This window comes from Balaenoptera physalus (assembly GCF_965194825.1).
Source record: "Balaenoptera physalus genome assembly, chromosome: 15".
Classification (NCBI taxonomy): Eukaryota; Metazoa; Chordata; class Mammalia; order Artiodactyla; family Balaenopteridae; genus Balaenoptera; species Balaenoptera physalus.
In genome coordinates this window covers 33,944,624-33,960,942 of record NC_138894.1, presented here as the reverse complement: position 1 = coordinate 33,960,942, position 16,319 = coordinate 33,944,624, and the positions used below count along the sequence as shown (strand labels likewise).

General features: G+C 46.9%; 1 long non-coding RNA gene across 8 annotated transcripts in view; it reads left to right on the top strand.

Annotated features, from left to right (window-relative positions):
* LOC309643390 overlaps positions 1–16,319 on the top strand; it is a 2,123,356-nt gene that overhangs the window by 844,099 nt on the left and 1,262,938 nt on the right. The window lies entirely within an intron of this gene.

The following is a 16,319-nucleotide window of genomic DNA, read 5'->3' as shown; positions in this document are numbered from 1 at the left end:
GCCTTGCCCATCTTGCCCCTGAACCCCTTGAAAGGTACACGACTGCTGTGTTGGTGTTTAGGGGGAGCATCTCATTTACCAGGGACTGACTTCTCCCTTGATCCCTTTGTAGTGATGGAGACTTCCCTGGTGATGAAAAATTCCCTGGGATTGCAACCTCCAAGCCAGACGTTTTGTGTGACACAAACTCAAGAACTCCCCAAGTCCTGCAGTAGCAGAAACAGTCACATACTTGAGAGTAACCCACCATCTGAACTTGGGGACATTTCAGTGACAGCTCCAGTCCAGAGTGCCAGGCGTCTCCTGGCCCTGCCTCCAGCTCCAAGCCAGGGACAAACAGAGAGTAAGAACGTGGAGGATATCAAAACCAAGCTGTCAAAGCCTCTGGAGGCCTACCAGATCCCAATAGAAAACCAAGATCCTCCACTACTCCCTTTGGGAATCCCTGATATTCCCCAGCCGCTGGCCTGCACCGATCCCCTCAGCCAAGAGGAGCAGCCTGGTTCTGAAAATGCTGATCTGGGAGAGAACAGCCTGAGTCGTCAGGACCTAGGGACACTTGAAAATGGGACTGAACCTAGCAGTGGTCTTGCAGACATTACTACACTGGCGGAGGATATTCACCTTCCCCAGCTCTTTAATTCTTGGAAAGATCTTGATCGATCCCAAGGTCCCAACGTGATCAAAGCTGAAGACACCAGAGCCATTAAGGTGAATCAGGTGCAGGAAAAGCCAAGTGTCGTAAAGGTTCCCTCTGATCAACCCAGGAAGAACAAACAGAAAGCCTCTGAGCCTATCGGTGGTGCTCCCAAGGCCAAAATCCAGCCAAAGGATCCAGAGTGCCTGTTAGGGGGAGAAGCGGTTATATGCACTGCTGCAGTCAGTGACAGGGCTCCTGCGAACACGGCCAAGCACTCTCAAGGCAAACCTCAGAAAGCTGCATCCGGAAAGATCAGCAAAACTGAGAGCCATGGGCAGGAAAAGACCAAAAGGACCAGAGGAAGAAACAAGGCTGAAGAGAACAAGCAGTCAGGGAACAAAGTCAAGGCAGAAGACAAGCCAGCAATCCCCAACACGAAGCGAAAGGAACACCAAACTGAGCTTCGCCAAGAGAGCTTTCAAAAGCCTCGAACCTCCCTTGGCGTGCGCATGCTGGAGTCTGTGAAGGTTCTTCATGCGCTGGGGAAGAAGAATGAGACGAAAACTGGGCTCTCTTCCTGTCGGCTCTTGGGAAATTCAAGCAACCCCAAAGACCCCCAGCCACCCCCAGCGATCCAGCCACGGCGGCATACCCCACGTGAGGGTAAGAGGCCTGAGAAAACGCAAGTCCAAGCCCAGAAACCAGACAGCAGTGCTGAAACAGAGTGTCCATCTCCATCCCAGTGTGAGCGGCCTCCTCCTGGGAAGGTCAAGTTGATACCTCTGCCTTTTTCTGCCTGGGACAAGCCTCAAGCTCGACCCGCTCCTCGGAGGCCACAGTCTCTGGCCTCACATCGGCCTGCTGTGGCTTACCGTGCCCAGCCTGGTTCTACTGACTCAGCTCAACCTGCTGCAGTCAATTCATCCCAGCCAGCTCCTGCCTCTTTGCCAGGTCCCGCCAAACCAGCTCAGCCAACTGTGGCCAACCCAACCCAACCGGCTTGGACCAACCATACCCAGCCTCGTGTCCCTCAGCCTGCTGCTCCTAGGCCTGCACCCTACAAAACTTCATCTGGCGCTTCTCTCCAGCGCGAGCCTGTTCCCCCTGCTGTGACTAAGCGCCAGTCCCCACCCAAGCTCCAAACCCAACTTCTACTCCAAGACTTCAGCAAGCAACGAGTTCCATGGAGGGAACCCAACGTGCCTGAGCCAGTCATGTCAAAGCCCATCGAACAAGAGCAGAGGCCAGAGCGAGAGGCCATGAAGAGGCGGGCTCAACAACAACGGGAGAATGCTGCCAGATACACCTCTTCGGGGAAGCTGCAATTTTTCACCCAGAGGGACAAAGAAATGGAAATTGCTGACTACTACGGATACGTCAGGTGACAGCTGCTAGGATTCTTGCTGCCACCTTGGCTACCAGCGGTTCTTCCATACATAGGTAAGATAGGTATAGAACCGAATAAGTAAATGGAATAGAATTAATAGATGAGTAATAAACCTTTCGAATTTTGAGATGCTGCTAACTGGGGCGTGAGAAAGGAAGGCCTGAAAGTTGGATGGGAGAATGAAGGAAAGGGGTAAAAACTGAGGAAAGAGGAAGGAACTTGGCCCAGGGCTAGGAAGGCCAAAAGAGACGTATGGATTTAGGAAAGGAAGCAGGAGTGAGGATGAAATGGCAGAAGTAAAAAGCAGGGTCAGGGGTCTGGGTTGAAAGAACACAATTGGAGTAGAGTTGAAGGTGACAGGAGATGAGTCTAGGTTTACTAGGAGAAATAGAAACAAAGTCTCTCGGGGAGGTTGGCCTTAAGTCTCACAACCACCAGATAGGTATTTCAGAAAACAAGAGGTTCACGACACATCTCTGAAAGGTTTGAGTTGCCTTATTCAGGTGTGATTATAGTGGGGGAATAGGCAAATCTACCAGAGAAGTGGCTAGGGCTCAGAGTCCTCCTAGGGGCAGCTGACGACAGGGCCAGAGCCAAGGGAACTGCTGTATCAGGAGGCCCACGAACAAATCAGGGGCATAGCCGCCTGTCACTTCCCTACCAGGAAGGAAGCCAGGTATATTACTATAACCAAGGCACACTGGGGTCTTCACTGTATGGAGAACTTGGCTCCTGCCCGCAATCCTATGGCTCCGCGTCATACACAGGAAGTAGGGCCTCTGCGCAACCAGAAATGGGAATGGGACTGAAGGAGATTCAGCCCGCAAATATCCGACCACCAGCTTCCACCTCTGCAATCTGCCACCCTGTGTCTGCTCAACGCATCACAGAAACAAGTTTTCAAGGTGAGTATACAAACGGCAGAGAAAGTTGAAGAATGAGGTCGGCATTCACAAACGGGGTCAAATCGACAGCTGGGAAGGGGTGTAGAGACAGGTAGAATTTAGATCCTGAGCCTTTAATAACCACTACCTTCTCTCAGTGCTCTCTGTTTTTAGACTCTATGTAAGAACAGCTAGGGCTTCCCTGGTGGCGCCTGCCAATGCAGGGGACACGGCTTCGAGCCCCGGTCTGCGAAGATCCCACATGCCGTGCAGCAACTAAGCGCATGTGCCACAACGACTGAGCCTGCATTCCAGAGCCCGTGAGCCGCAACTACCGAAGCCCACGCGCCTACAGCCCATGCTCCGCAACAAGAGAGGCCACCGCGATGAGAAGCCCGCACACCGCAACCAAGAGTAGACCCCGCTAGCCGCAACTAGAGAAAGCCCGTGCACACCAATGAGGACCCAGTGCAGCCAAAAAAATAAATACGTAGAATAAATAAGTTCAATCAATCAATCAATCAATAAACGTAAATTAAAAACAAACAAACAAACAAAAAAACAGAACACCTAATGCAGGTGGGAAGGTGGGAGGGACACTGTAAAGGTCATCTATGCTACATGTACAAGAACCCCGAGAGCACACCAATAGGTACCACATTTTTCACTGCTGTAGCCGAGCATTCCCCCTGTACTACCACACTGTAGCACTCCCTTCCCTCGTCTACTGCTACAGTCTCTTTGGAAGGTGTTTCAGAACTCTTGTTATGAGAGTGCCAGTTGAACTGTCCTCACTTCCGTCATTTATACCAGGATTTAAGACCTTGTGGTCCGAGATCCTGTCCAGAGAGCAAGCAGGCTAAGACTCTGTCTTTGTTTCTATATTTCATCAGAAAGGGCTCTACCCCCTCTCCTAGTTCATGGTGTGAAGTGTTCTTAGCCTCTCGGGAAAGTGGGGAGAATTCAAAGGACTCTCTATGAGAATGCTAGGCTTTGTAAAACATTTCAGTTTTTTAAAAAGAAGACTCATTTTGTATTGGACTTAACAACAGTCCTATGAGATACAAAGAGAGCCAAGGATCAGTGACATGAAATGATCACCAGTAAGAATTACAACAGTCACCGCTTACCTCGTAGCATAGGGCACTGTCCATGATCCTTAAGAAGAGTTAGTAGAAATGCCTTGCCCATCTTGCCCCTGAACCCCTTGAAAGGTACACGACTGCTGTGTTGGTGTTTAGGGGGAGCATCTCACTTACCCGGGACTGACTTCAACCTTGATTCCTCTGTAGTGATGGAGACTTCCCCGCTGATGAAAAATTCCATGGGATTGCAACCTCCAAGCCAGACCGCTTTCCTATGGAATGACAGAGAACTTCAGAGAACTTGTCAAGATGAAACACCAGTCAGTCTGCGGGAGAAAGGGAAGAAGAGAACGATGGAAATCGTTTCTGGGAAACTATTTTTACATTATGTTTTGTTTGTTCCTTTTAAATAAACTGAAATCTTCTTAACATTCAAACAAAATCTAAACCACTAAATTCAACAACACAGGAGTATAACTTTTGAAAAAAATTTCTTTGGCTGCGCAGCATGTGGGATCTTAGCTCCCCAACCAGGGATTGAACCCACGCCTGCTGCATTGGAAGCGCAGAGTCTTCACCACTGGACCACCAGGGAAGTCCCAGGAATAGAACTTTTAAAGGAGAAGGTATAAACCCCTGGGTTATATGAACTGGAGATTTTTAGTAAGAAGTCAATAGATCTTTTGTTAGGCACATTTTATGTTAGGCTGTCTCCCTGCACAGGACGCAGGCGCCTTGAAAATGGAAATCACATCCCTCTATAGTACGTCCCTCTTCTTTCTGCTTTGCAGTTTGCTGCTCCACTTGTTCAACCCCACCTAGTAATAACCTATACTTCCCTTGTTCCTGTTTTCCCATCTGGAAAACAGACAAAAGGCAACCAAACAACGCAAAGGTCTCAACAAATAAGGGATACCCAAAACCAGAGATGGCCAGAACTTCTGTATCCCTCATGAAACCTAGCCCGGTGTTCAATACTTAGGTATCATTAATACATGCGTGTTGACTGAAACAGTTGAAACGCAATTCTTCCACTTCCCAGTTTAGTTTTAGTCCTCATACAAAACCTGATCATCAAATTCCTTAATGCTAGGAATCACAGTGAAAAATAATTTCTCAACTGACTTCTGTCAGATGAGTGAGAACTAAGGTTAATTCAGTGTATCTGAAGCATAGAAAGTGAGGGCAAACGTGGCACAAGATGGGGCTAGAGAAGCAGAGAGGATTCTAGAGCACGCAGAGTCTTAAAGGCCACCAGTGTGTTTTCTATTCTCAAAACAATGTTTGTGAGCGATGTTTATGAGCAATGTTCCAACTTGCTTTGAAGCTTTCTTGTGTGAAGAATGGATTGGAGGGAAACAAGATATATGGACACTAGTTAGGACCTAATCGCAACAGACAGGCAAGTTCAGTATTAGGATGTTGAGGGAGAGCTGACAGATTCCAAAGAAATTCAGGAGATAAACTGAAGCGGGCTTAATGGGGTATGAGATGGAGGAAAGGAAGGTCTTAGGGAATTAAAGGGTTTACTGCACACACGAGCAGAGTCTCAAAATTAATCATTTGAACGTACAGAGGTGGATCTCCCAAATGACACCGGTTAGGAAGCAACGGTACGCCCTGTAGAATTCCTAGAGACAGCACAAATCAACTGTTTCGATGGAAAATTCGGCGGGACCCTTGATTTCCATGGGAATATAGAGAAAAGAGACACTGATCTGGCTTGCAGGTATTTAGGAAGTTGTTAGCCTGACATCACATACTAGTCTCATGTAAGTAGGCCGTCTGAAGTATGAAGCTTAGGGGAAAAACCTTGAAGAAAACTTAAAAGCTTAAGCCACACCTCTATACTACACCACCTTTCACAGTTTCTTCTCAGATAAGCAGCATCCCCATCAGTGAAGAAACTCACATCCCATAATAGGAACAACAGGCCTAAAAATTAAATGTGTGTCTTTGGAGGTCCCATCTATGCGATATCTTCCTGGTACCAGAGAAGTCCCCAGGAAGATCGATCTTTGCACCCCTGAAAGCTTACCACCAAGGAAAATGACTATGTCCATAGATTTCCTCCCTCAAACCAGCCTACCTCACACATAAATCACTAGCAACTCAGCCCTTAACTCACATTATCACAGTCACAAGAGTGGTTAGGGAGAAAAGCACTAACCAGGGGAACTAACACAGAGGCAATCCAGGCCAAGCTGGGCTGGTGGCAGATATCTGCTCCTTACGCTCGGGTGCATAATGCGACTCACCACAATGCCTTTTTCACAGACCCTTTTTAAAGTTTCTCCACAAAATCCAACAGCTCAAGTTAGCTCATGACGCTTCAAGGTAAACAATCGTCAAGAGAAAAACATGCAATATGTCTTACAATGTTGGATTCCTTACAAATAGGACAAGGAAATAACCATGTAGACAAAACCAGAGCATTTGAAAACATCTGCGTTCTACAAACATACCAGTGAATGCTATAAATAAGGTAATATGACATAAAACAAAATGAAAACTAGATGTGAGACTGTTCTCTTCAGTGTACAGACTTCATGGCAGTTGCTGCACGATCTAGCTACTTATATCTACAACTCTCTGTTCTGTTAATACAAAATGAGGCCCAAGTGTGTCAACTTGTTTCCCACAGAAACCAAAAAACCTACATGCATCTCTTTTCTCCGGTGCCCTTTCACCTTACCTGCTCCCAGTTCTCCACCAATGTCCTCCTCTTTCTCTAATTATTCTCCTCTTCATTGTGCTTGGCCTTGCACCCAAGCATGCAAGACAGAGAGTCCTAGAGGTCCGAGATTCTAGAGGGGCTGTTTGCAAGGGGGAGGAGATTACGGTAACTGCCACACTGTATATACTTCTGTGCAAAGAAAGAGGGACAGTGTTCAGAATGTCTCTCACATATAAAAAGAGCTGGATGGCAGGATACCTGTGTGGCCCAAGGAACTAGAGCTAGCAAATCATGGGCAAAACAATTGCAACCAAAGGCTGGAAGAGGAAAGGTCTGCAACCAGCTCTGTCTCCTAGCTCTCTGGTATTTGCTGCCAATGGGCAGAGTCTATTTCGTGAAGCATCAAGCACTGAAAAGAAGACTCCTGCTGCTGGAAGTTGACAGGAAGGAACATCCAATGCAAGATCAAGGCTTGTCCTAGAAGCAATGCCCATAATGGAAGAAAAAAAAAAAAAAAGAAAGCGGAAGAGAAATGTTAAGTCGCAAGTCCAACCTGGCCCCCAGCCTAGCCCAGCCCAAGGAAGGTAGGAGTCAAGGAGAAGAAACTAAAAGAGAAGAGCCTTGGACCACAACATTCTCCACAGGGTACACTCAACAAACTTCACCCTGCTCTTTAACCAAGTTACAACTGTAATAGTTCAAACTACATGGCTCTTTCCTTCCTAAGGATACTAGTTAAATAAGATCTATATAGCTCTAAGTATATGATACATAAAATAGAATACTCTGTAGAATATAAGTAACTGTTAGTTAATTATATTAATGAACGTCTGTAAGAAATGTTGCAATGATTTCCCTAATGGAAGAGCCTGGGGGAGGTAAATCTGTCTTCTAGGATTTCCTCCCCAGAGCTCAGAAATTGAGGGGTTGTTTTAGCTCTCCTACGCTCTCTTCACCCAAGCCCGCCCTCCTGTTGGGGATCGGACCTCCCTATTGGCTAGCTCATACCTTTCAACTGCCTGCTTTGTGACATCACTCTCCTACCAAACCTACTACCACTTGGTAGAGGTCTTGGGGTTTCCGTGGAGCCGTTTGGACCAGTAACCAGTGACCTTTGTACTGGACACGTGCGCCGTTCAGCTGCAGCCACTCAGACATCCTCTAGTGTTGTCTCCTCATCCCTTGTACCTGCAGTTGATGTCTCCTCTTCTCTGACCATGTCAGGTAAGAAAAGAAACTTTGGAAAGTTTTGCGTTCGATTTCTTTTGCCCCTAAATTGAGGAGGAGATTCAAAATAGCGTGGAATAATGAGGGAAAGTATTGAACTACAAGTCTGGAGACCTAATTTCAGTTTTGACTTTGACGTTTACTGTCTGTGTGACTTTGGACAAATCACTGACTGCCTCACAAAGCCTGCTGCTTTCCTTATCTGTTACGTTAGGATACCACATTGGGTTGATCACTCTGATCCCCTTCTTTTCCAATATTGAGCCTTAAAGGGTACCCATGTAGAAAATGAAATCAGAGACTTCTCAAAAGAGTGTTTCAACAGAAACATACAAAAGCCAGGTGACACAGAAAACTAGCGATATATACCAAGATGTTTCATCTCCAATGGTCTCCCTCCACTAGTATTTCGACTAGTTGAAAAGAGAGAATAGGGAGAGAGGATGGAGAGTACTGGGCTATATAGGGAGGCACAGAGTCAAACGTAAGCAAGTTTAGGATTGTTTTCATTAGCACAGGCCAACAGGAACCAAGAGATGGGAAAAAAATATAAGAATGAAGAGGGAAAGCATAGAGGAGCTCTCAAGAAAGAGGCAGTTTGCCATGGAATGTTGATGGGAGCCAAAGATTTTAAATTAAAGCAGAAACAGCACAGAGGGAAATCTGCTCAGAGCAGGGCAAAACAAAGCTGATGGTAGCAAATCCTTACATTAACAGACTAAGAAGGAAAGTAAGGCCAGAACAGGGGATCACCAGGAAGGGCAGCCTATCAGAAAAGTCATACTCCGTTTTCTTTCTTTTATTGCCTCTCTGAATACAGCTGGCACTTGACAGTTTGGAATAGAAACATTTTAGAAGTATGTTTTAGAAATGATGCTTCCTAGAAACCAGAAACCAAAGTGGTTATCTAGGGGGCTGCTTTTCAGTGTTCTATTCTTTCTAATTTTTAAACTAGGTAGACATTTGACCAATTAAACATTTTAAATGATATCTTCTACATTGAATCAGAAGGACTATTTCCTTTGTGTGATATGTAGCTTCTAAGGCAAGGTTGCTTTTCAATTTTTACAGTTATTTCCTTCCTAACACAGAGAGCACATTGATCAACAGCCATCGTTCGCTTGTAGATCTTAGCTACCGGAGAAGAAAAAGAAAAAGTCAAGCCCCACATCTCTAATTCCCCATTTAGGGAATTCCCTGGCGGTCCAGCGCTTAGGACTCGGTGCTTTCACGGCCAGGGCCACGCGGCGCGGCAAAAGAAAAAAAGAAAACACAAACATCCACATTTATCTAAAACAATGTTGTGGAGTCCTTTGGATTTTCTTACATTTGAAAATCTTTTTTAATTGGATTCTAGGGATGATGGTTTTTTGAGGTCTTGGGATGTCATCTTCTTGGATGTGGAAGATGATTCTAAGTTCTAGGATAAATACAAAAACCTTCTTGATACTTTTTAAGCTTCCTTTCTGCTTATTATATGAGTTATATTCATGGAAAGATATATTTCTCCTAGGCTTAATACCTGTTACTTGCTGGGTAAAAATATGAATGAGCACAATAATGAAACTCTTTTACACTTACTATTTTGCTGTCTGCTTTGTACCGGTTTTCATTGAAATACTTGTCTACATATGTTGTGGCTACCTATACATTCACATTTGTTGCATTCTGTTGCTTGTTGTGCATTTTTTACTGATTTATCGTCTCTGTCTGTATGCATTGGCTAGGAATTCATTCACCTCTATCACCTCCATCGTGTTTTTTGGTTAATAGTATTCACTAAAATAGAGTGGGCAAAATTCACTTTCATAATATTGCATGTATGGTACAGAATGTCATTTGTTAGTAAATTCATTAGGCTTTGATACTTGCCCACATACCCCAGTTTTCATTAATATCTATGGATTTCTTTTTCGTTACGTAACATGTTTTTCATGATTTTTCTTTGTCTTTCTAGAACTTATTGTATCTTCCTCCATATAAATCATACGCAATAGATCAGCTTATTCATCTATTAATTATTACTGCTATTATTATTGGTGGTGGTGTTATAACCACTTTATAGATGAGTAATCTGAAGTAATCAGATAACTTTTCTCTTTCCAAAAGCACTTAAGAAATCCACTTTCGGGTAATCATTTTGAGGTAGGATGAGAAACCAGGCTTGAAGAGGGCAAAAATGACTCTTTCAGTTCACCAGTTGGACTGAGCTATACGTCAACTCTAGGTAATAGCGTGGGAACTGCACAAGCAAAGGGAGACACTGAAGATGACAATGGTAATGGCCGTACTGTTTTCTAATGGACAAAAAAAATGCTTATATTATAAGTTCTATTTCTCCTGCTTTCTGGCACTATCATGCTCAGAGTGGAGTCCTGGCAAGGAAGTCAGGATACTTAGGTTCTGAAACCTGGTAATGACACTAACATAATGAGAGAACCTGAACAAGTCAACCCGACCTCTCTGAGCCTCAGTTTCCTTACTCGTGAAATGAGACTGAAAAAAGAGAAAGTTCTCTAAGGGCCTCCTAGTTCTAAAATGCTTCCAGTCTAGGAAATAGCATAGAAGTCAATACGAGTGCAGGCTGAAGGGAAAGACAGGGCAGGGAGAAGGTTGCTTCCAGCCTAGAGAACAATGTCTGAACCATACCACTTGGCTCTTCTGCCCATCTGTGCCCAAGATGGGAGCACAGGCAGTTAATACAGAAGAGTGGAAAACTGCTCAGTCCTTACAGCCATCATTAACTGTCTGATTTTGGGTTTCTCAGGAAGGGTCGATAGTAGAGGTGTCCTGAGAGCAAGAACCTTAAGATAATGCTGTTCCTCAAACGTAGTGAGAATTTCTCAACCTCCCTGAGTTTTTCATGACCCTCTTGTTCTTACAGAAAATTTCCAAAATCCATCTCTACTTGGAACTCTAAATTCTCTGCAGCATTCTCTTCCTGTGGTGAGCAATGCAACTTCCCTAACACGAAGTGTCTGCAACTTCTCCAGAGTCTCTGCCCCTGCCGTCAGTTCGGCATCGGCTACCGGTACCTCTTTCCAGACACTCATGGGTAGTGCCTACCTTTACCAACATTCCAGCACGACTATGTTATCTGGAGTTACTGACCACAGCCAGATCTCCACTTCAGCTCCTTCCTATCCAGGTGTTCTTGAGTGGGACATCACAGGAAGCACTGAAAAGAATTCCTCTTCACTCGGAGACTTTACTCTGGCACTCACTGACCGGCACCCAGCTGCTTCCTCCATGTTTATGGCAGCCCAGTATGATAAAACTTCAGACGCCAATAACATGGTCCCTCTATATCCATCACTTTCTGCCAGGCTTGCTCAGGGAGCACCATCTCAGATTCCAAATCAGGGGCATAGCCGCCTGTCACTTCCCTACCAGGAAGGAAGCCAGGTATATTACTATAACCAAGGCACACTGGGGTCTTCACTGTATGGAGAACTTGGCTCCTGCCCGCAATCCTATGGCTCCGCGTCATACACAGGAAGTAGGGCCTCTGCGCAACCAGAAATGGGAATGGGACTGAAGGAGATTCAGCCCACAAATATCCGACCACCAGCTTCCACCTCTGCAATCTGCCACCCTGTGTCTGCTCAACGCATCACAGAAACAAGTTTTCAAGGTGAGTATACAAACGGCAGAGAAAGTTGAAGAATGAGGTCGGCATTCACAAATGGGGTCAAATCGACAGCTGGGAAGGGGTGTAGAGACAGGTAGAATTTAGATCCTGAGCCTTTAGTAACCACTACCTTCGCTCAGTGCCCTCTGTTTTTAGACTCTATGTAAGAACACCTAGGGCTTCCCTGGTGGCGCCGTGGTTAAGAATCCGCCTGCCAATGCAATGCGGGGGACACGGGTTCGAGCCCTGGTCTGGGAAGATCCCACATGCCGTGGAGCAACTAAGCCCATGTGCCACAACGACTGAGCCTGCATTCTAGAGCCCGTGAGCCGCAACTACCGAAGCCCACGCGCCTAGAGCGCATGCTCCGCAACAAGAGAAGCCCGCACAGCGCAACCAAGAGTAGACCCCGCTAGCCGCAACTAGAGAAAGCCCGTGCACAGCAATGAAGACCCTGTGCAGCCAAAAAAATAAATACGTAGAATAAATAAGTTCAAACAATCAATCAATAAATAAACGTCAATTAAAAAAACAAAAAAACAAAAAGAACACCTAATGCAGGTGGGAAGGTGGCAGGGACACTGTAAAGGTCATCTATGCTACATGTACAAGAACCCCGAGAGCACACCAATAGGTACCACATTTTTCACTGCTGTAGCCGAGCATTCCCCCTGTACTACCACACTGTAGCACTCCCTTCCCTCGTCTACTGCTACAGTCTCTTTGGAAGGTGTCTCAGAACTCTTGTTATGAGAGTGCCAGTTGAAGTGTCCTCACTTCCGTCATTTATACCAGGATTTAAGACCTTGTGGTCCGAGATCCTGTCCAGAGAGCAAGCAGGCTAAGACTCTGTCTTTGTTTCTGTATTTCATCAGAAAGGGCTCTACCCCCTCTCCTAGTTCATGGTGTGAAGTGTTCTTAGCCTCTCGGGAAAGTGGGGAGAATTGAAAGGACTCTATATGAGAATGCTAGGCTTTGTAAAACATTTCAGTTGTTTAAAAAGAAGACTCATTTTGTATTGGACTTACAACAGTCCTATGAGATACAAAGAGAGCCAAGGATCAGTGACATGAAATGATCACCAGTTAAGCATTACAACAGTCACCGCTTACCTCGTAGCATAGGGCACTGTCCATGATCCTTAAGAAGAGTTAGTAGAAATGCCTTGCCCATCTTGCCCCTGAACCCCTTGAAAGGTACACGACTGCTGTGTTGGTGTTTAGGGGGAGCATCTCATTTACCAGGGACTGACTTCTCCCTTGATCCCTTTGTAGTGATGGAGACTTCCCTGGTGATGAAAAATTCCCTGGGATTGCAACCTCCAAGCCAGACGTTTTGTGTGACACAAACTCAAGAACTCCCCAAGTCCTGCAGTAGCAGAAACAGTCACATACTTGAGAGTAACCCACCATCTGAACTTGGGGACATTTCAGTGACAGCTCCAGTCCAGAGTGCCAGGCGTCTCCTGGCCCTGCCTCCAGCTCCAAGCCAGGGACAAACAGAGAGTAAGAACGTGGAGGATATCAAAACCAAGCTGTCAAAGCCTCTGGAGGCCTACCAGATCCCAATAGAAAACCAAGATCCTCCACTACTCCCTTTAGGAATCCCTGATATTCCCCAGCCGCTGGCCTGCACCGATCCCCTCAGCCAAGAGGAGCAGCCTGGTTCTGAAAATGCTGATCTGGGAGAGAACAGCCTGAGTCGTCAGGACCTAGGGACACTTGAAAATGGGACTGAACCTAGCAGTGGTCTTGCAGACATTACTACACTGGCGGAGGATATTCACCTTCCCCAGCTCTTTAATTCTTGGAAAGATCTTGATCGATCCCAAGGTCCCAACGTGATCAAAGCTGAAGACACCAGAGCCATTAAGGTGAATCAGGTGCAGGAAAAGCCAAGTGTCGTAAAGGTTCCCTCTGATCAACCCAGGAAGAACAAACAGAAAGCCTCTGAGCCTATCGGTGGTGCTCCCAAGGCCAAAATCCAGCCAAAGGATCCAGAGTGCCTGTTAGGGGGAGAAGCGGTTATATGCACTGCTGCAGTCAGTGACAGGGCTCCTGCGAACACGGCCAAGCACTCTCAAGGCAAACCTCAGAAAGCTGCATCCGGAAAGATCAGCAAAACTGAGAGCCATGGGCAGGAAAAGACCAAAAGGACCAGAGGAAGAAACAAGGCTGAAGAGAACAAGCAGTCAGGGAACAAAGTCAAGGCAGAAGACAAGCCAGCAATCCCCAACACGAAGCGAAAGGAACACCAAACTGAGCTTCGCCAAGAGAGCTTTCAAAAGCCTCGAACCTCCCTTGGCGTGCGCATGCTGGAGTCTGTGAAGGTTCTTCATGCGCTGGGGAAGAAGAATGAGACGAAAACTGGGCTCTCTTCCTGTCGGCTCTTGGGAAATTCAAGCAACCCCAAAGACCCCCAGCCACCCCCAGCGATCCAGCCACGGCGGCATACCCCACGTGAGGGTAAGAGGCCTGAGAAAACGCAAGTCCAAGCCCAGAAACCAGACAGCAGTGCTGAAACAGAGTGTCCATCTCCATCCCAGTGTGAGCGGCCTCCTCCTGGGAAGGTCAAGTTGATACCTCTGCCTTTTTCTGCCTGGGACAAGCCTCAAGCTCGACCCGCTCCTCGGAGGCCACAGTCTCTGGCCTCACATCGGCCTGCTGTGGCTTACCGTGCCCAGCCTGGTTCTACTGACTCAGCTCAACCTGCTGCAGTCAATTCATCCCAGCCAGCTCCTGCCTCTTTGCCAGGTCCCGCCAAACCAGCTCAGCCAACTGTGGCCAACCCAACCCAACCGGCTTGGACCAACCATACCCAGCCTCGTGTCCCTCAGCCTGCTGCTCCTAGGCCTGCACCCTACAAAACTTCATCTGGCGCTTCTCTCCAGCGCGAGCCTGTTCCCCCTGCTGTGACTAAGCGCCAGTCCCCACCCAAGCTCCAAACCCAACTTCTACTCCAAGACTTCAGCAAGCAACGAGTTCCATGGAGGGAACCCAACGTGCCTGAGCCAGTCATGTCAAAGCCCATCGAACAAGAGCAGAGGCCAGAGCGAGAGGCCATGAAGAGGCGGGCTCAACAACAACGGGAGAATGCTGCCAGATACACCTCTTCGGGGAAGCTGCAATTTTTCACCCAGAGGGACAAAGAAATGGAAATTGCTGACTACTACGGATACGTCAGGTGACAGCTGCTAGGATTCTTGCTGCCACCTTGGCTACCAGCGGTTCTTCCATACATAGGTAAGATAGGTATAGAACCGAATAAGTAAATGGAATAGAATTAATAGATGAGTAATAAACCTTTCGAATTTTGAGATGCTGCTAACTGGGGCGTGAGAAAGGAAGGCCTGAAAGTTGGATGGGAGAATGAAGGAAAGGGGTAAAAACTGAGGAAAGAGGAAGGAACTTGGCCCAGGGCTAGGAAGGCCAAAAGAGACGTATGGATTTAGGAAAGGAAGCAGGAGTGAGGATGAAATGGCAGAAGTAAAAAGCAGGGTCAGGGGTCTGGGTTGAAAGAACACAATTGGAGTAGAGTTGAAGGTGACAGGAGATGAGTCTAGGTTTACTAGGAGAAATAGAAACAAAGTCTCTCGGGGAGGTTGGCCTTAAGTCTCACAACCACCAGATAGGTATTTCAGAAAACAAGAGGTTCACGACACATCTCTGAAAGGTTTGAGTTGCCTTATTCAGGTGTGATTATAGTGGGGGAATAGGCAAATCTACCAGAGAAGTGGCTAGGGCTCAGAGTCCTCCTAGGGGCAGCTGACGACAGGGCCAGAGCCAAGGGAACTGCTGTATCAGGAGGCCCACGAACAAATCAGGGGCATAGCCGCCTGTCACTTCCCTACCAGGAAGGAAGCCAGGTATATTACTATAACCAAGGCACACTGGGGTCTTCACTGTATGGAGAACTTGGCTCCTGCCCGCAATCCTATGGCTCCGCGTCATACACAGGAAGTAGGGCCTCTGCGCAACCAGAAATGGGAATGGGACTGAAGGAGATTCAGCCCACAAATATCCGACCACCAGCTTCCACCTCTGCAATCTGCCACCCTGTGTCTGCTCAACGCATCACAGAAACAAGTTTTCAAGGTGAGTATACAAACGGCAGAGAAAGTTGAAGAATGAGGTCGGCATTCACAAACGGGGTCAAATCGACAGCTGGGAAGGGGTGTAGAGACAGGTAGAATTTAGATCCTGAGCCTTTAATAACCACTACCTTCTCTCAGTGCTCTCTGTTTTTAGACTCTATATAAGAACAGCTAGGGCTTCCCTGGTGGCGCCTGCCAATGCAGGGGACACGGCTTCGAGCCCCGGTCTGCGAAGATCCCACATGCCGTGCAGCAACTAAGCGCATGTGCCACAACGACTGAGCCTGCATTCCAGAGCCCGTGAGCCGCAACTACCGAAGCCCACGCGCCTACAGCCCATGCTCCGCAACAAGAGAGGCCACCGCGATGAGAAGCCCGCACACCGCAACCAAGAGTAGACCCCGCTAGCCGCAACTAGAGAAAGCCCGTGCACACCAATGAGGACCCAGTGCAGCCAAAAAAATAAATACGTAGAATAAATAAGTTCAATCAATCAATCAATCAATAAACGTAAATTAAAAAAAAAAAAACAAACAAAAAAACAGAACACCTAATGCAGGTGGGAAGGTGGGAGGGACACTGTAAAGGTCATCTATGCTACATGTACAAGAACCCCGAGAGCACACCAATAGGTACCACATTTTTCACTGCTGTAGCCGAGCATTCCCCCTGTACTACCACACTGTAGCACTCCC